Genomic DNA, 16,745 nt, shown 5'->3' on the forward strand with positions numbered 1-16,745 from the left:
CCACGGCACCCCGGGTCTTTACCAAGGTAATGGCCGAAATGATGATTCTTCTTAAAAGAAATATGGACGCTTTCCTGATAAAGGCAAGGTCCAGAGAACAGTTGGAGGTCGGAGTAGCACTATCTTAAGTAGTTCTACGACAGCACGAGTGGATTCTAAATATTCCAAAATCGCAGTTTTTTCCGACGACACGTCTACTGTTCCTAGGGATGATTCTGGACACAGTCCAGAAAAGGATGTTTTCTCCCGGAGAAGAAAGCCAGGGAGTTATCCGAGCTAGTCAGGAACCTCCTAAAACCAGGAAAAGTATCAGTGCATCATTGCACAAGGATCCTGTGAAAAATGGTGGTTTCTTACAAAGCGATCCCATTCGGTAGATTTCACGCAAGAACCTTTACGTGGGATCTGCTGGAAAAATGGTCCGGATCACATCTTCAGATGCATCAGCGGATAACCCTGTCTCCAAGGACAAGGGTGTTTCTTCTGCGGTGGCTGCAGAGTGCTCATCTATGAAAGGGCCGCAGATTCGGCATTCAGGACTGGGTCCTGGTGACCACGGATGCCAGCCTGAGTGGCTGGGGAGCAGTCACACAAGGAAAAAATTTCCAGAGAGTGTGATCGAGTCTGGAGACTTCTCTCCACATAAATATACTGGAGCTAAGGGCAATTTACAATGCTCTAAGCTTAGCAAGACCTCTGCTTCAAGGTCAGCCGGTATTGATCCAGTGGGACAACATCACGGCAGTCGCCCACGTAAACAGACAGGGCGGCACAAGAAGCAGGAGGGAAATGGCAGAAACTGCAAGGATTCTTCGCTGGGCGAAAAATCATGTGATAACACTCTCAGCAGTGTTCATTCCGGGAGTGGAAAACTGGGAAGCAGACTTCCTCAGCAGGCATGACCTCCACCCGGGAGAGTGGGGACTTCATCGGGAAGTCTTCCACATGATTGTAAACCGTTGTGAAAAACCAAAGGTGGACATGATGGCGTCCCGCCTGAACAAAAAACTAGATATTGCGCCAGGTCAAGGGACCCTCAGGCAATAGCGGTGGACGCTCTGGTAACACTGTGGATGTACCAGTCAGAGTATGTGTTCCCTCCTATGCCTCTCATACAAAAAGTACTGAGAATCATAAGAGGGAGATGAGTAAGAATGATACTCGTGGTTCCGGATTGGCCAAGAAGGACTTGGTACCCGAAACTTCAAGAGATGTTCACGGAAGACCCGTGGCCTCTACCTTTAAGAAAGGACCTGCTCCAGCAGGGGCCTTGTCTGTTCCAAGACTTACCGCGGCCGCGTTTGACGGCATGGCGGTTGAACGCCGGATCCTGAAAGGGCATTCCAGATGAAGTCATCCCTACCCTGGTCGAAGACAGGAAGGATGTAACCGCAAAACATTTTCACCGCATTTGGCGAAGATATGTTGCGTGGTGTGGGGCCAAGAAGGCCCCTACAGAGGAATTCCAACTGGGTCGTTTCCTACATTTCCAGAAAACAGGACTGTCTATGGGCCTAAAATTAGGGTCCATTAAGGTTCAAATTTCGGCCCTGTCGAATTTCTTCCAGAAAGGACTGGCTTTAGTGCCTGACGTTCAGATGTTTGTAAAAGGGGTACTGCATATACAGCCTCCTTTTGTGCCCCAGTGGCACCTTGGGATCTCAATGTTGTTTTGAGTTTCCTAAAGTCACATTGGTTTGAACCACTCACCACTGTGGACTTAAAATATCTCACATGGAAGGTGACGATGCTATTAGCCCTGGCTTCAGCCAGGCGTGTGTCAGAATTGGCGGCTTTATCATATATAAAGCCCTTACTTAATTTTTCATTCTGACAGGGCAGAATTGAGGACTCGTCCTCAATTTCTCCTTAAGGTGTTTTCTGTTTTTCACATGAACCAACCTATTGTGGTACCTGCGGGTACTAGGGACTTGGAGGACTCCAAGTTACTTGACGTTGTCAGGGCCCTGAAAAATATGTTTCCAGGAAGGCTGGAGTCAGAAAATCTGACTCGCTGTTTAGCCTGTATGCACCCAACAAGATGGGTGCTCCTGCTTCTAAGCAGACGATTGCTCGCTGGATTTGTAATACAATTCAGTTTACACATTCTGTGGCAGGCCTGCCACAGCCAAAATCGGTAAAAGCCCATTCCAAAAGGAAGGGGGCTCATCTTGGGCGACTGCCCGAGGGGTCTCGGCTTTACAACTTTGCCGAGCAGTTACTTGGTCAGGGGAAAACACGTTTGCTAAATTCTACAAATTTGATACCCTGGCTGAGGAGGACATGGAGTTCTCTCATTCGGTGCTGCAGGGTCATCCGCACTCTCCCGCCCGTTTGGGAGCTTTGGTATAATCCCCATGGTCCTGACAGAGTCCCCAGCATCCACTAGGACGTCAGAGAAAATAAGATTTTACTTACCGATAAATCTATTTCTCGTAGTCCGTAGTGGATGCTGGGCGCCCACCCCAAGTACGGATTGTCTGCAATACTTGTACATAGTTATTGTTACAAAAATCGGGTTATTCTTGTTGTGAGCAATCTTTTCAGAGGCTCCTTCGTTGTTATCATACTGTTAACTGGGTTCAGATCACAGGTTGTACGGTGTGATTGGTGTGGCTGGTATGAGTCTTACCCGGGATTCAATATCCTTCCTTATTATGCACGCTCGTCCGGGCACAGTATCCTAACTGAGGCTTGGAGGAGGGTCATAGGGGGAGGAGCCAGTGCACACCACCTGATCCTAAAGCTTTTATTATTGTGCCCTGTCTCCTGCGGAGCCGCTATATCCCCATGGTCCTGACGGAGTCCCCAGCATCCACTACGGACTACGAGAAATAGATTTATCGGTAAGTAAAATCTTATTTTTCAACAACTTTCCACTTCTCTGCAACAACACCTCACACCAATCTCTACATTTACTACACCTGACACTGCTGTATCCCACCTGCACCAGACCCTGTAGAGTGCCCTTGATGAAGTGGCTCCAGCTACCCATCACACTCCACGTAGGCTTAGATGCCAACCATGGCACTCTAAATCAACAAGACACCTAAAAAAATTGTCTTGTAAAGTAGAACATCAGTTGCGTAAATCTCAGAATACAAGGGACTTTCTCACATATAAGACCACCTACCACTCCTATCGTCAGGCCCTGGACACTGCCAAACAAACATATTTCCAATCTCTCATCTCTTATCATGACACCAACCCCAAGCGACTTTTTAATACATTTAAATCACTTCTTTACCCTCCCTCACCTCCCCCACTAGCTACTATCCGTGCACAAGAACTTGCTTCCTACTTCAAGGATACGATTGATAAAATCCGAGATGAAATGGTATGCTCTAACTCAACCAGTGACCTGCTCAATTCCCTACCTGAACCCTCTGGCACTTTCTCTTCATTTGATCCCACAAGTGAAGATGAAGTATCAACACTCTTTTCATCCTCCTACTACACTACCTCTCCTCTTGATCCTATACCCTCACAAGTCAGTAAAACTTTGTCTCCTGTGCTTATCCCAACCTTAACTAAAATCTGTAATCTCTTTCTCTCTCTCTCTACTGGTATCGTTCCTTCTCTGTTTAAACATGCAGTGATTACTTCCATTCTAAAAAAAACACAACTCTGACCCAAACACACTCTCTAACTACTGTCCCATTTCTCAGCTACCATGTCCCTCCAAGCTACTTGAGAGACTCGCCTAGTCGCCTTACACACTTTCTTAACTCCCACAACTTACTGGACCCACTTCAATCAGGCTTTCGTGCCCAACACTCCACTTCACTGACCAAAGTAGTGAATGATCTAGTCACTGCTAGATCGAAAGGCCATTACACACTTCTTATTCTTCTAGATCTCTCTGCTGCTTTTAACACTGTTGACCACTCTCTTCTCATACAAATACTACGATCCCTAGGTCTTCAGGACACAGCCCTTACTTGGTTCTCATCCTACCACTTCTCTGATTCTACCTCTTCTTCTCTACCTCTATCAGTTGCAGTATCGCAAGGCTCAGTCTTGGGTCCTCTGCTGTTCTCAATCTATACCTCATCTCTTGGTAAACTAATCAGCTCCTTCGGATTTCAGTATCATTTGTATGCTGATGATACTCAAATCTACCTATCCTCCCCAGATTTCTCACCTTCTGTATTGGTCAGTGTTGATGAATGCCTTTCTGCCATTCATCTTGGATGACATCTCGCCACCTCAAGCTCAAAATTTCTAAAACATAATGAATTATTTTCCCACCAGCCAAGAGTAGTTACCAACCTAATATCTCCTTAACTGTTGACAGTGCGACTATCCACCCTACCCCACAAGCCAGTGACGTGCGGTGAGGTCACTGGTTGGGGAGGCACTGGCAGATAACACGCTCTCCCCTCCCCCCCCTGGAAAAAAAAAAATGTGGTCCCCCAACACATCAGTAAAACCAGCACTAGGCAGAACCAGCCAGGAGGAGTAATGCCATAGCAGGGGAGACACTCAGTGTGGGGTCCCCCTGCCATAACATTAATCATCCCCCCAGCCAGTCAGCCCAGGGTTGGAATTCCTCGGAAAGTGGGAACCCCAAAAAATAGAAATGAGGTCCCCCCCTCCCGAGCAATAACCAGCACTGGGCTGATAGCTCCCCTGGTGGCGGTGGGTGCGGGGTTCATTGTGTGTTAATATTGTTCTTTACAGGTGGCCTACAGGTCCCAGTAAGCCTGCCCCAGCATGCTGGCACTTGGAGAACCACAAGTGCCAGCATGTCCGGACATAAAGGGCCCACTGGCACCTGTAGTCCACCTGCAAAGAATAGTAATATTGTTCTTTACAGGTGGCCTACAGGTCCCAGCAAGCCTGCCCCAGCATGCTGGCACTTGGAGAACCACAAGTGCCAGCATGCCTGGACATAAAGGGCCCACTGGCACCTGTAGTCCACCTGTAAAGAAAATATTAAAATAAAACACCACACGTCTTAAAAAGAAGCTTTATTAAACTGGATCTTCACCTGGGGGCGGCGGCCTTTAAGCTCTTTTGCGTGGCCGCCGCCTTCCCAGGGCTTCCGGCGTCTTCACCTGGGGGGGCGCCACCTCCCCAGGGCTTCCAGCGTCTTCACCTGATGGGCGGCGGCTGCTAAGCTCTTTTGCATAGCCGCCGCCCAGCCAGGACTTCCGGCGTCTTCTTTCTTCAGGAGCTCTTCACAGCTCCTCCTCCGCCGTCGGACTGACGCTCCTCTGCCTCATGCTGACTTATATAAGTCAGCCGGAGGGGGCGGGGCGATGATGCGGCGAGCCGTGATTGGCTTGCGGCGCCCATCTTGAATTTCAAAAATGACGCTGTGCGCCATTTTTGAAACTGGTACCGCTCCGCTGCCAAACTCTGCAAGATAAAGGTAAATTTCCGCCGCCCGCACCGCCGCCGCAACCCGCCGCCGCCCGCACCACCGCCGCATCCCGCCGCCTGCAACATTGCCGCATCCAGCCACCCGCACCTCCTCCGCCAGCGTCGCACACACAGTGATTGACAGCGGATCCAGTGACGGATCCGCTGGCCAATCACTGTGGCCTCACTGACAGGGACGTGCTTTCATAGGTTGAAAGCACGTCCCTGTATGAAAGCGGCACCTCTAATGGTGCCGCTTTCCCATATATTTTCAATGGGCATTTACTGCCCATGGCTTGTCCCCACCCGTGCCCGCCCCCCGCTCCCATACCTTTCCCCAGAGACAACGGGAGGCACCACGATCGGTGCCTCCCAAACACATACAGAGGGGAGCAATGCAAAGAATAATATTAAGAAGATACATATGACACAGAATATGTGTCATATGCATCTTCTTTGTATAATCTTAATCATTAATGACAGGGGAGGCACTGCCTCCCCTGACTGCACGTCCCTGCCACAAGCTCACTGCCCTAGACTTTGAACTGTCCTTTGTTCCACACATTCAATCTGTCTCGAAATCATGTTACATGCACCTAAAAACATATCCAAAATATGATCATATCTTACCAAACATAGGCCCTCACCACTACAATCCATTCTGAATGCAGCTGCGCGGCTAAATTTCCTTGCTAGACATTCATCGTCTGTAAATCCGCTCTGTCAGTCCCTCCATTAGTTACCAGTATTCTACCATATTAAATATAAAATACTTTTACTGACATACAAGGCTATTCACCAAACTGCTAAACAAGAAAAGGGATTACCCTGCGCCAAAAGACACTTTATAAACCCACAGTGTGCAGTCTGTCATGTGTAGTAATTGACTCAGTGAAACTTCAAATATATATAACCACTTTTATATTTGGTCTATTTAAAAATGACAAAATGAAACACACATGTATAACATATACTATGTAACAATAAATTACTCTCTATGGAAGCACTGTAAATAATATACAATATATTTAAAAATAACTTGTTGGCTCTGTTTGGTTGGAATTAAATTACTAAACACTGGCGTCCCAGTGTCAAAATAGGTGAAAGAAGTCCCGCAATATATTAATGCAGTCTCTTGATAAATGACTTACAGAAATTGCAGTGTATAATTACCCATGTGCTGGTTCCTGGAATGATTGCATACAGGGTCCGTTATGTAGAATAATGCACATATGCAGGTAATCAGTATCAGTGGCGGAACAAGCAAGCGGTGGGCCCAGGTGCAACAAAATGCTTTGGGCCCCCCCCATCCCATCCAAGTCCACCCCATGGGCAGTGCGCGCCGTAGGCGCGCGCAAAAATACATAGTGGCGTGGCTTCGTGGGGAAGGGGTGTGTCCACAAAATAATACCAATTCATAAAACGGTGCACAGTAGTCTCCATTCTTCAAATTACGCCGTACAGTAGCACCACTACACCAGGTAGAGACCCTTTTACTCCTTACAGCGAACAGATTCCCCTTTTTACACATAACGGCAGACAGCGTGCACTTTTTACACATAACGGCAGACAGCGTGCCCTCGTTACACATAGCGGCAGACAGCATACACTTTTTACACAATGGCAGACAGCGTGCCCTCGTTACACATAGCGGCAGACAGCGTGCCCTCGTTACACATAGCGGCAGACAGCGTGCACTTTTTACACATTACGGCAGACAGCGTCCCCATTTTACACATTACGGCAGACAGCGTCCCCATTTTACACATTACGGCAGACAGCGTCCCCATTTTACACATTACGGCAGATAGCGTGCCCTTTTTACACATTACGGCAGGCAGATTCTACCTTTTTACACATAGCGGCAGGCAGATTCCCCATTTTTATACATTGCGGCAGGCAGATTCCCCCTTTTTACACATTGCGGCAGGCAGATTCCCCCTTTTTACACATTGCGGCAGGCAGATTCCCCATTTTTACATTGCGGCAGGCAGATTCCCCATTTTTACATTGCGGCAGGCAGATTCCCCATTTTTACATTGCGGCAGGCAGATTCCCCATTTTTATACATAGCGGCAGGCAGTCCCCCCTTTTTACACATTGCGGCAGGCAGTCCCAACAAATAAAAAAAGAAAGAAAGAAAGAAAGAAAGAAAGAAAGAAAGAAAGAAAGAAAGAAAGAAAGAAAGAAAGAAAGAAAGAAAGAAGAATTATACTTACCCTCTCTGTTGGCTCAGGCTCCTCGGTGCAGCTTCCCGGGCAGTAGAGAAGAAGGAGGAGGGAGGTGGAGGAGGGAGCCGCAGCAGCGCTGTGTTACTGGTGGAGGCGCTGCTGCTGCTGCCCCTCTGCTTCCCTATAGGCTGTTCTCAGAGACAGCCTATAGTGAAGCAGAGGAGCAGCAGCAGCAGCGCCTCCACCAGTAACAAAGCGCTGCTGCGGCTCTCTCCTTCACTGAGAGACTGTGACCTGTTTGTATATGAGGGAGGGAGGGACGGACCCTCCTCCCTCCTTCGTGTGCGGGTGGCCAGCCGCCAGAATCGTTCCTTATGACGGGCGGGTCACGGGAGCGCTGGTGTGCGGCTGCGGCATGACATACAATGAGTCATTGTGACTCATTCATGTAATGCCGGACGGCGGCTGTGGGCCCTTGAGTGCGGCGGGGCCCCAGTGCAATGCACTGCCTGCCCCGCCAGTAGTTCCGCCCCTGATCAGTATGGTATTGAGTTACCGTTCAAATGGCAGGGCACACCCTGATTTTTAACTTTGTCAGGAAGCCTCCAGGACCACCTCCACGTCACGGGCAATGAACCCCACAGCGGAGGTCAATGGTGAGTACCCGATGTAAGCAGGTGGAATCCTAGATATAGTTGAGGCAGCTATGAACAGCCGTGAGCGGTGATCAGCTGGTACCCGCTGGCTTTGATGACAGTGATAAGCCATTAACGGTGGACGTTGCGGGATGCCACCGGCTGTGAACACCTGTCAGGAGCCTCAAGCAATGTTGTCAGCGTGTAGTCGCCGTCTGGAGCACCCGGCGTGCAGCGTGCAAAGGTGTGCTGAGGCCGTGTGGAGCAGTGGGTCCGCTCTACGGACAAATTGGACCAAACAGAGAACCAACGTGGACTGGGCGTCAACGCGTTTCATCTCCTAGGCAACCGGAGACTTCCTCAAGACGGATACCTCCCCACTCAATGATCCCGGATTTATACTTGTCTAATAATTAACAATGGCTGTGTCAATTTAGTAGATACTATCACTAATTTGGTGTGTTTATAAATAATAATAAATGAAACAATATATATACACATCAACATAACTAGTTATAAAGACCAAATTTGACTACAATTAAGCATATAATAAAGCTTGTACTGAGTCAATCCACCTGAGTTGTTTTACACTTTATAATTTTTTACTACTAATTAATTAAATCTAATTAACTTGTTTTGTCACTTAATCAGACAGAATGCTTATTCAGCATTCTTGAATTATCTAATTAGTTTTAGACATAAGTAAATTCATAGAAAGAGCGACCTTTTGGATGATATACTATTTAAAACATAACAACAATTGATGCGTTCCGATCTTGTACATTTTACTACAAGAGGTAAATTATACATAAATTAAAGCTACAGCTAGCATACATAAAATTTAATAATATAAACCAAATAATTAATAATGAAGAAAACAAAAAAAAACATGCATTACTTGTTCCCACTCAAAATTACAGGCCTTTATCTGGGCTTTACCCACTCTGTGGAATGACCTCCCTCGCACAATAGGACTCTCCTCTAGTCTCAAAACCTTTAAATGTTCCCTGAAAACTCATTTATTCAGAAAAGCCTATCAAATTCCAGACCTACCCACATAACCTTCAATGCTTCCCTATCTAATTACATCCCCTCTGTACAGTATACATAACATCACATATTTTGTCTTTTTTTACTCTCACACCCTTGTGACACTTTGGCAAAATTGCTGGGTGATCATATCATACAACCCATTAAGAACGTAGCAATCTGGTGGACCATTATGCAACAGGTAGCGTCTATCCTTGTGTATCTATGCCTATTTCCCTATAGATTGTAAACTTGCGAGCAGGGCCTTCCTACCACTATGTCTGTCTTTGCCCAGTTTTGTTCTATAACTATTGTTCTAATTGTAAAGCGCAACAGAATATACTGCGCTATATAAGAAACTGCTAATAAATAAATAAACGTCTAGTAGGGGAACTTGCCTCTCTGAAAGGTGATGCGGTTAACTTACCGGCTGTCAGGATAAAGACGCCGGAATACTAACAGCCGAGGAAATGCCAAAAGAAGTTCGCCATTGGGCTCGAAGCATGGGGAGTGCAGGGATCCAATGAGGGGACTAGCCGCACTCACTGCAGGGTTTCCGGCGTCGATCTCCTGACCGCCGGTATTTTATACCAAATCCGCTACTGGCTGCAAGATGCTGCTTTAGGCTCCGTGTTATCCAGCTGTAGGGTCTGTGGGGTAGCAGACGTTCTACCTCCAGGGCCCTCATACACCCCTCAATACGGCCCTGGCCAGAGGGTGGGTGATGCTGCCTCTAGGAGCGGGTGGTTTCACCTTCAAGGGGTGATTCCTAGGTAACCCTTAGAGCTTCAGTGGCTCATGTGAAGGAGAAGATATTGGGTATGTTTCTGGGTCGGATGTGTCTGCGTCTTTATGCAAATGGCGCTACAGAGTCCTTACTGGTATAAATCCATGTGTCCAAATCTGCACGGTCTGAAATTCCCACTGTCAGCATCCACAGAGGCTGAACTACCACAGATCAGTGATGGCTAACCTTGACACTCCAGCTGTTGTTGAACTACACTTCCCTGCATGCCCTGCTGCCGTTTTGCTATTTGGCCATGCTAAAACTGATGCGGGGCATGCTGGGATGTGTAGTTCAACAACAGCAGGAGTGTCAAGGTTAGCCATCACTGCACTAGATACATCTTTAGATGCACCATTGAAACTTACATCTGCCCTGTTGAAGGTGCAGTTTATCGATCTGCATCTGGCCTCCTACGCGAGCAATTTAGTGTCTCTGGATGCAACAGCTTTCAGCGACACACCCAAGACACGCCTGCGACGATACGTGCGTCCTTTTAGCCCCTCCATAACCCCCCACTCACCATCCAGGAACTCCCTTTACAATTCTAATACTGTGCAGCCAAATCCTTACTGCAGTTCCAGCGCAACTCAGAAGCGTGAGCGTGAGAAATACATCAGGCCACTGTGTCTGAGAATCAGGGACAATATATTTTTAGCAATGTAATTGATCCAACACCAGGTGGCACTGTTACGCAGGTAACAGATATTTATGTTTAGGCTTACCATACTATCCCTATAAACCGGGAAACTCATGGATTACACAGGTTCTGGGGCTCGATGACTTCACACCTGCATATCACCTGGTTTTAATCAGCCACAGACACTGTCTAATTTAGGAGTGGCCCAGTTTAAAGGGATAGTATAGTAAGATTATTTATTCTGCACTACTTGCTGGTAATTTACTTGCAATTTGCAAAGCTAAACTGCAAGATTTCTCCTTTTATTATAATTAGGGATAATCATGGAAAGTGAAAACAAATAAATAAATCTTGTTTTATTTGCGCAAACACTGTAATCTAATAGACTGAAAATTATTCCTTATAGTAAGAGAATTGTGGCAATTTTAAACTATTTAGAACGGTAGATTTCTATAAAAACTCTTTTTTCCATTCCACCCTATACATCAAAGGGTAAATTGCACGGTGATAAAGTCTCAGCCAATCAGCTCCTAACTGCCACCTTACAGGCTGTGTTTAAAAAATGACAGTTATGAGCTGATTTGGTTAGTACTTTATCACTGTGCACTTTATCACTCTCTAAGGCTTGATAAATAGACTCCTTCTATCACAATGAGCCCTCTGCAGCTGCTGATTTGGATGACATTTACATACTCCATGCTTGGGAACCAGCTCTGTTCGCCTGTGTGTGATATCAGGTGCACCGATTGGGCTATCTGGAAAACCTGACCTGGCAGGTGGGCCGGTGGGCCTGTTTTAAAGCTTAATGCACCTGCTTGTTATACATATGGGATTCTGGGACTCCACTGGTTAATGGTCAGGCCCCTTTGATTGTGGAACGTTTATTAGGCCTGAGCGCAGTTGGGTGGGAGCATCTAGTGGTGGTCTTGTGGGTGTGATTTGTGCAGTGTGTGGCTGTGGTCAGGATCATACAGAGGTAAGTTGTATGTCAGTTACACTATGTCTTATGTAATAGTTTTATTTAGTGGCTTGTTCCCAGCTGACCTAGCTATAATCCCTGACTAGTATACGCTGCTACAGGCCTCACCAAGTGCAAATGATAACATACTGGGCGGAGGTCACTACACACTATGCTTGCAGTTCCATATTTATTCCTCCTAAAGATAAACTGGTTGGGGGTATATTGAATGTGATTAAAAAAAAATTTTCTATAAATTCCACAGATTGGCGCAGGAGGGATGCTGCCTAATGGAAACTATTGACTCAAATCTGATATTGCCCCTTAATCCGAAATAAATTGTACAAATCTAAAGCAAGGTAGTCAATGGCTTCCTTTGGTGCATAGGGAAAACTTGAGAGATAGGGAGGTAATTGTACTTTCCTAACTCAAATGGTACAATGTTTTTATTTGGCGTACCCCCACTCACGCTGATATGAAGTAAGTTACACACCTCAAGGTATCTTTAATTATCCTATATAAAGATAATCCTGGGTGTCGTACCCCAACTCACACGGAAATGGGAATCTGGACTCCTATCAAGGTTTCTTTCAAATGTCCTCTCGAGAATTCATTAAAAAAAGTATCCTCAATATGTGATGGACTCATTCGCATGAAAAAATGAGAAATATCCAATGTGTAGTAGTTTCTTTACCGTGTGTCGCCTATAAGATTTGTAGTAATGGATCATTTCCGTGCCTTTTTCACACCTTTATTCATTCCACCGTGTGAAATATCCTTATAGTTTCATGTGCACCATCAACATGTGGGCCCTTCACCAGAATATTAATAAGGTATGCGTACCTCTCACTCACACAATAAATATAGGTGAAAACTCCTATAACGGTATCTTTGTAGGAAAAATATATGTCTAGTGGGCGTACCCCAACTCACACATAGATATGCAGACTGAATCCCATCAAGGTATCTTTATTTGGTGCTTGCTCCACAACTTGTATCAAGCAGAAAAAGCCTGTGTAGCACTTCTAAATGGAAACACTTGGCCTCCAAATATGGGTCCAAAGTAAAGAGATTCAAATAGAGGGTCTTACTTCCTCATAAAGCATGTGAATCCCAAACATCGGTAAACGAGTGATCCAAATTTTTTTTATTAAAAACAAACACAAACAAATCTATATAAAAATTCATCTAAAAAGTCTGAGGAAAGTGCATATGATGTAAATTGTTCACATCAAAGGTAAGTATAAATCCATGAAATATCAATCAATAAAATAATTCCGTTAGAAGAATGGCTACTCACACAGTGGTCTGTCTTGGTTTGGGGGTATAGTTTATGGTATATCTATTTATATAAGGGATGCACAGAATAGAGACTGAATTAGGGGTCTACTTGTTCATTTTTACAATGTATCCATGCAAAGTAGCATTTAATGTGGTGGCAATATGGCTTGTCTTGTTGGCAAATTACCAAGCCTGGGTTCCTGTACAGAGGCTTTCTCCCCCCTCACCAGTAGTAGCATAACCCTGCTAGTGCGGAATCCAGGCAATATGCACATTGCATTGAGACCTGACCCGGTGGGGTTCTGTGCAGCCTCCCCAGCTTTGCAAACTCCCCCCACCCCACTGAAAGGTGACTTCGTCAGAACATGGGGTTACCCAGTGGTGGAAAAGATCTTGTTACCTTTTACTTACCATTAGAACACGTCTGACTAGGCTTTCAGTTCCACTTATAGCTATAAAGAGTACTTTTTTTTTTTTTTTTGTATTTCCTGTTTTGGGGGGGGGGGGAATGTTCACTGCTGCGATCCTTACTTGGGCTGCCCCATGTTTGGCACAAGGCAGCTTTCACTGTATCCATAGAAATATAGAATTTGACGGCAGATAAGAACCACTTGGCCCATCTAGTTGTCTCTTTTTTTTTTTTTTTTTTTTTTCTTTGGAAGAATGTTCATATGATTATCCCAAGCATGTTTAAATTGCTCTACAGTCTTAGCCTCTACCACCTCCTGGGAGGCTATTCTGCTTATCAACTACCCTTTCTGTGAATAAATATTTCCTTAAATTTCCCCTGAACCTTCCCTCCCTCCTCCCTCCAGTCTCAGTGTATGCCCTTGAGTTCTAATACTGCTCTTCCTTCGAATAATGTTTCCCTCCTGACTTTAAGATCCTTGGTATATTTAGAAGTTTGTATTATGTCCCCTCTTTCCCTTCTCTCTTCCAAGCTATACATATTAAGATCGTTTAGCCTTTCTGGGTAAGCTTTATGATGTAGGCCATGCACCATTTTAGTTGCCCTTCTTCTTTTTACACTCTCATGTATTTATATCCTTCTGGAAATATGGTCTCCAGAAATGGACACAGTATTCCAGATGAGGCTGTACCAATGACCAGGGCCGCCATTAGGGGGGTGCCGCGGGGCACAGCAGTGCCGGGCCCGGCCTTTATAACAGAGGAGAGGGCCCGGGCTGTCTGTACCTCCGTTCGCCCGCCGCCACTCATCCCTGTCTTCCGTCACAGCCTCCCATCCCCTTTTTCTGCAGCAATCGAATGGAAATGTCCCTTTCAAAATGGCCACCACCTAAGAGGAGACAGTTATTAAAGATACTAGAGGAGGCTCTAGTATCTTTAATAACAATCTCCTCTGAGGCGGTGGCCATTTTGGAAGGGACATTTTCAATTTAAGCAGGCAGGCGCGAATAGTCTGCTCTGCAGCAGCTGAAGCAGTGGCGGGCGAGGGGTGGGGGGAGAACCCACTGACAAAGCAGAACCTTCAGAACAAGCAGGTACTGAATAATTAATAGAGTGGTCATATTATAGTGACAAGGGCATTAATGTTGGGGGTATAATGTCAGGGGCATTACTGTGGGGCATAATACGTTGACAGGGGCTATGGTGTTGCTCCATATCTGCTTAAAATATATATATATCTATTTTGTCAGTCCTGGACCCCACAATTTCTGATGGCAGCCCTGCCAATGACCTATACAGTGGCATTGTTACTACTTTTATCCTGCTACTGATTCCTCTCCCTATGCAACCAAGCATCTGACTAGCCTTCCTCATTGCTTTGTTACATTGCTTTCCTGCCTTTGTCACCTGAGATAGTGACTCCTAGATCTTTACTACTCAGTAGTTCCCAGTATAGTGCCATTAATACTATAATTTTTCTTCTACGTTACTCCATGGCAGCCATTACTCTGGGATTTTATCCCTACCCCTAGGTTTTAGACAGGAAGTTTTTTCTATTTTAGGCTCCGCCCCTCTGGGAATATAGGTACGACCGCCCCTGGCTTCCCGGCCTAATGCGCCTCGGTGAGCTGCAGCTGGAAGGGGTTTGGCACCAGGGACCCATGGAGGAGCATTGAGATTACTGCCTGTGGCAGTATAAATGCTGAATGCCGCTGCTATGAGATTAAATATGGAGCAATTATAATTACTGCCTGTCGCAGTAGAAATGCTGAATGCCGCTGCTATGAGATTAAATATGGAGCAACTATAATTACTGCCTGTGGCAGTAGAAATGTCTACCCACTACTGTGTACCTGTATGGAGTGTTGCCGCCTGTAAAGTACAAGTGCGCCCGCCGGGATATTGAAAAATGCGCCCTGTGTAAGAGGTGCCTCCTGCTCCCATTGCCGTGGGTAACCGCCGAGATGCTGGAGGGCAGAAGCAGCGCTGGATGTGGCGGGCGGAAGTACACGGCCGAATCCCGGAAGTTGCCGCAGATCGGTCTGCGCATGCGCCGGCTGGCAGTGGGGTCAGATGCTTATAAAGTTGCGTGGTCCACTGCTGAGAATGAGGCAGTGTTCCCAATAATAAGGGACTGGCAGTAATTGAATAAGAACAGCTGAAGGATAATTACAGCATGGATAAAGAGATCTCCCTCCACGCCTACATGTGCCCAGGAATGGTAAGAAATCTCATTTAGGGTGCTTATTATGTTATGTAGTTAGGCTGTTTAGGATACTGTTTTGCTTTGGTTGCAGTGTGTCTGAAATTCCTAGGAAGAGATCATGTAAAAAGAAGCATCGTTTGGCTTGTTCTGGATGTAAAAAGAGCTTCTCTGGAGATAAAAATAGCAAATTGTGTGATAATTGTGAAGCATCTCAGGGCCAATCTAGGCAGATCCAAGATCTTATGGAATGGATGAAAAAATAATTCGTAACAAAGGATGAATTAAAGGAGCTTCAGGGAACTAAAAGGTCCAGGTCACAGACAAGTCTGGACGCTGCAGATGACTCGGATAGTCTCGTTGTATTGGATTATGCTGATAGTCCCTCTCCGGCAGAATCTGAGGAGGCTCAGGAGCCAGATCTTTTTAATTTGGATTTAGTTGATGGCTTACTCAAGCATATGTATAGAGCTTTAAATCTTAAGGATGAAGCACAGGAGGGTGATGCTCAGATCCTTTATTTGAAGATAGGATTAAGAAAAAACGATGTTTTCCGGTGCATAAAGTGCTGAAGGAAATGATGTCCGTACAGTGGCAGAGTGCAGATAAGCGTCTCAATTATATGAAAAGGTTGGATCGTATGTTCTCGGTACAGGATGAAGGGTTCATTAAATGGTGTGAATTGTCTAAAGTGGATGTTGCAGTAGCAGAAGTTGTTTCCAAAACCACTATTCTGTTGGAAGATGGTGTGGTGCTTAAAGATGCAATGGATAAGAAGGTTGAGAGTTCGTTTGAAAAGTCCATAAAGCATCAGCGGTGACGCTAAAGGCTGGGGTAGCGATGGCGTCAACAACCAGAACCCTGAGATTGTGGGGGAACAACCTGAATCGGGACTTGGAGGATCAGGTATCCAGACATCACCTGCAGAAAGACCTGGCTGTGATAATGAAGGCGGTGGAATACCTGTGTAAGGCCTCTCAAGGTAGTCGAATATGCGGCAAAAAACATTAGCAGCAGGTGTAGCGGCTAGAAGGTCACTGTGGTTGCGTACCTGGACAGCAGACGTCCACTCAAAACAGATTGGTGGCTCTTCCTTATGAAGGCTCTCGCCTTTTCGGAAGTAAGCCAGAGTCTATATAATCAATGTCATGTCGGGTGGTAAATCCGCAAAGCTGCCATATGATAGAAAATCAAGGTTTAGAGCTGCTTCACCTAAGCAGCAGTTTAAGGAAGCCAGATCATGCAGGCCAGGTAGACAGTATGGTAGAT

General features: G+C 45.9%; 2 protein-coding genes across 2 annotated transcripts in view; both read left to right on the plus strand.

Annotated features, from left to right (window-relative positions):
• LOC134965835 (zonadhesin-like) overlaps window positions 1–16,745 on the plus strand; it is an 87,164-nt gene that overhangs the window by 57,341 nt on the left and 13,078 nt on the right. The window lies entirely within an intron of this gene.
• Window positions 11,570–16,745, plus strand: part of LOC134965836 (zonadhesin-like) — a 60,236-nt gene continuing 55,060 nt past the window's right edge. Inside the window, exon 1 of the mRNA XM_063942213.1 lies at window positions 11,570–11,602. The gene's annotated coding sequence lies outside the window, so the exon portion shown is untranslated. The remainder of the gene's footprint in view (window positions 11,603–16,745) is intronic.

The sequence above is a fragment of the Pseudophryne corroboree genome, chromosome 10, assembly GCF_028390025.1.
Source record: "Pseudophryne corroboree isolate aPseCor3 chromosome 10, aPseCor3.hap2, whole genome shotgun sequence".
Classification (NCBI taxonomy): Eukaryota; Metazoa; Chordata; class Amphibia; order Anura; family Myobatrachidae; genus Pseudophryne; species Pseudophryne corroboree.